The sequence below is a fragment of the Pygoscelis adeliae genome, unplaced genomic scaffold (assembly GCF_000699105.1).
Source record: "Pygoscelis adeliae isolate BGI_AS28 unplaced genomic scaffold, ASM69910v1 Scaffold358, whole genome shotgun sequence".
Classification (NCBI taxonomy): domain Eukaryota; kingdom Metazoa; phylum Chordata; class Aves; order Sphenisciformes; family Spheniscidae; genus Pygoscelis; species Pygoscelis adeliae.
Window position 1 is genome coordinate 3,109,431 of NW_008825429.1, and position 4,072 is coordinate 3,113,502.

Genomic DNA, 4,072 nt, shown 5'->3' on the forward strand with positions numbered 1-4,072 from the left:
GCAGGAATGGGAGACGGTGCAGATAGGAGAGGCTTTTAACTCCCTGTGCAAACAGAAATACAAAAGCCCCTTTGGCCACAGTGCTAACAGCAGAAGCCTGTAAATATTTAATGATTCCCTACGGCATTGTTTGACCCTCTGATCCCCATGCTACCAGAGGCAATTGACAGAAAACTGTTGGGGAATCACTTCACTGAAAAATTTAACGGTCAGGCAGAGTGTGAAAGCTAAACAGCTCTGAAAACGGTCAGGTCTCACATGGCAGGATCACTTGCAAATTAATATTGCATAGCAAAGGCCCGAAAAAAGCTCTTCTTAAAGGTGCCAGCTAGGCCGACGCTGTGGCACAGGAGGAATGAAGCAAGGAGAACTGGCGGGTTTCTGTGCCACAGTACCCATACAGTGCTGTGCCGCAAGCCTGGTGCCAAGCTGCCGCATCGCCGCTGCGCCGGGAGGCCTGCTGCCCCAAAAAGGAGTCCTGCTGCCACAAAACTGTTGCATCGCGGTCCCTGCTGCCACCGCACTGCTGTCCCAGCCTCTGTGCTGCTGTTGCTACTGTTGCCACATTAATAAACTCTGTCCTGCGGCCAGGCTGCCACCTCACCGCCATGCTGGCTGCCGAGGGAATCACTGCTCCTCTGCTGTTACGGATGTGTGACTGCTCGATACTGCACTGTTGCTAAACTGTGTCCTGTAGCCACACTATAGGCGCTATCGGACCGTCATGCTGTACTGCTCTGCATGCTCCTTTTTGCTCCACGACACTCCTTTACCACTTGGGCACTCCAACACTATCCTGCTACCAGGCCAGAATTTTATGAAACGCCCTCCCCACGCTCCCTTTTCTCGCCACTTTCCCACTTTGCTGCATTATCACACATGCATCTCTTGCCAACTACACCCGTGAGTCACTGCACTGCTCTCACACTGCACTGAGCTACTGCTGCTGCAGAGCCACTTTAAAACACTGCTGCCCCGCTACCACGTGTAATTTAACCAGCCCGTACTCACACTGCACTTCTGTCACCATGTCAGTCTGTGGTGTTGCCCTCGTGCTAACTCACAGCCATGCTTCCAAAACTGCGGCACGGTGGTAACATCTCACTCGCTGCCTTCTGGTACAACTGGATGGTGCTGTCAGATCAGCACAGCCCTTTGCTAATATCACACCAGAAGTAATCACTGCTGTATAGAATAGCTCCCGTCTGCAATATTGTATTACTACATTATTAGACTGCTAAACTCCTCTGTCAGGCTACAACACTACACAATTGTCACACCCGTGCACTGCCAAACTCCTACCACATGGCACCAGTATCACATCTCTCTTCTGCCACAGGATTGCGTTACCACACCACCGTGTTGTCAGTGCTGTGTTCTCCAGGCACTCGGTGCTGTGCAGCACTGCATGCTAACCCACTATAAACTCCACGGCAGAGTGCTTTTCTGCAGCTGCCTTGCCGATCCAGTGTGCAAACATGTCATTAGACTAAGATGACATCCTGGCTTATACTAATATATCATTACACTACCCTACATTTGTTAATTCATGTACCACTCAATTACAAAATGGTAAAATTCCCTAAAAGAGTATTATATTGCTTTATTATATTAGAACATCACTGCACCAATATAGCATGAGCCTAATTAATAAAATATCACTGCATCCTGTATCCTGGCAGTATCTTAGCATTCTCCTGGAGTACACACCCACAGTGCACTATATTGCTGTGTTGGTTATATAAACACGGCACTTCTGCCTTCACTCCGTCTTTTTTTCTGCACAGCTACAAACCTGCCTCCCTCAGACACAACCCTGTAGTCCTGGGCTGCTCCTTTTTGCTGTTACTGCAATAATGACATCCTCTGTGAAGTCATCCCTGCAATCTTTTCTGCGTATCTGATTGTACCACTATAGTGTCTGCATCTGTGACCACATCACTGCACCACAGTGGAACAACAGGGTGATGTTCCACATCTGTAGAGCTGGGGCAAGATATACTGGTGCCGCTGGACCACAGTGCTCTGCTGCTGCAGACATGCATCACTGTGCTCCTCTCCTTCTATGTACTGCAAAATTACTGTTTTAACTGTTTCACAGTGGGCTCTGTGGGCTGGAGAGAAGTTCTTGTATTAAATAAATTGTCTGCTGAGCTGTTGCTCTCTTCTAATTACAATGTGGAGCAGACTGATGTTACAGCACCTGCAGCCTTATACTGCAATCCTGGACATTTCTGTACCTGTGACCCTGCCTTAGCCCAGGCTGCCGCTTGGGCTCCTGCAGGTTTAAGTCCTTGCCTGTCTCAAAACATTACTCACATTTTTACACAATGCTTAGCATTTGTTTCTTCACTCACAGAAATCCATCATCCAGTTCCATGACAGAATTTCCACAGTTCTTATCCTTGGGCCTTTATTCATCCCAGGATTTTGATATCGCTACAAAAAAACCTTCACATCTCTCTTCCTGTAACCAGCTCTTTGTGTATCCCACATTATAGTTCCTCTTCTTGTATCCACAAATCCCCTGTACAGCCTACTCCTAAAAGCCAGTCCTAAAATCTCCACTAGATAGTCGTTCTCTCATAGTTACTTCATACAAAGCAAGTGAGAGATGAATACAGAGAGAAATGGGAATAAATAATATTATGCTCTAAAAGAAAGATGTTGGCGTTTGTTTATAAGCACTGGTGCAATGTACCCAGTGAAAGGATGAAAACTAGAATTGTATCTGTCTCTTTTCTGTAAGGGGCATTGTTCAATACTGCAATTATATTTTGCTAAGTTGACAGCTTTCAGAAGTGTCTTATGACACTGGAATGCAAGCAGCAAAGCAGGTAAACTAAAGATGCCATTCAGGTAAGGACTGAGTTCAAAACCAGAGAGCTTTCTGTGAGTGGGAGCCCTGGCATGGATTTGTTTGTATTTCTGACACTTTGGGGACATACAGTTCCATAGATTTAAAATCTGTTCTCAGGTACATCTTCACTTTCCTCAGAACTACAGGGACAGCACAAGTCAGAGCTGAGCCCACAGATTTCAAAGCCTGGTGCTGGAATATAGCTTTTTGTAACCTGGTTGAGCACCAAGCCGCTCACCAGGCCCTTCCTTACTGCTACTACAAAATTTTAACGTAGACTTCTGGTACACCATTGGCACAGGGAGGGTAATACTCGTTCTGAGTTAAACACAACCGTAACATTCATAAATAACAGACTGTCAGTGAGGATGCAGAATTGTTGAGAACAGATGTGGTTTGATTTTTCTCTGGAGAAGTCAAGATGAACAGAAGTAGACACTTCCTGACACCAGATTAAACAGATACGGGTGTATCACCTCCTTCCACCCGATTACAAAAATTCTTCTCATTCTCTCCATAATCTTAATTTGAATGGGCACCCTGCAAAGCCTCCCAAACTCGCTTTAAAAAGAAAAAAAGACCCAACGACAACAAACCCCACAAATCATAATTCTGGTTCAATCGATCGCTTCCAGGTCTGGAACTTAGCTGCCCAGGCTACTGGCTTATACCTATAATTGTGCTTCTGGGAGATTGCAGTTACATTAATCTTCCTGAAGATTACATCTCCCAGTAACATCCGTAAATGGCTCTAAAAGAAAATTTCAAGCCAGCCTCCCTCTGCCTTTTCATTTTTAGAGGGTAGCCCTGTTGGGTAATTTCACTACCAGAAGCAGCTAAAAGTGACAGCTTTGTACCGAAAGAGCTTGCAAACACTGAAAGCATCTGTTCCATCCTAACATAGTGACTGGGAAGGCTTCAGAATTGGGTCAGGATTTTTTTTGTCGTCCTCCCCACTACCTTCTCCTGACAGCTTCTGCCATCAGAAATGATTCATATGCTGATTGTACAGAAATGTACCATAAGGAGATGTAAACAAATACAGCAAAGCAAGGCGGGGAGCCAGAGAGATGGAATCTAATAAGTAAATATATTTTAAAAATCCGCTTCTCTGACTCTCACCCTCAGCAGGCAGAGCCACAACTTCCCCCGGCGACAGGGAAAGCACCGGCACTTCCCCCGCCAGCACCACTGAGAGCGCCCTCCGCAGCG

The 4,072-nt window shown here is 46.1% G+C and overlaps 1 protein-coding gene across 1 annotated transcript in view; it reads right to left on the bottom strand.

Annotated features, from left to right (window-relative positions):
• Positions 1 to 4,072, bottom strand: part of CABP1 (calcium binding protein 1) — a 26,656-nt gene that overhangs the window by 22,142 nt on the left and 442 nt on the right. The gene's annotated exons all lie outside the window — the stretch shown is intronic.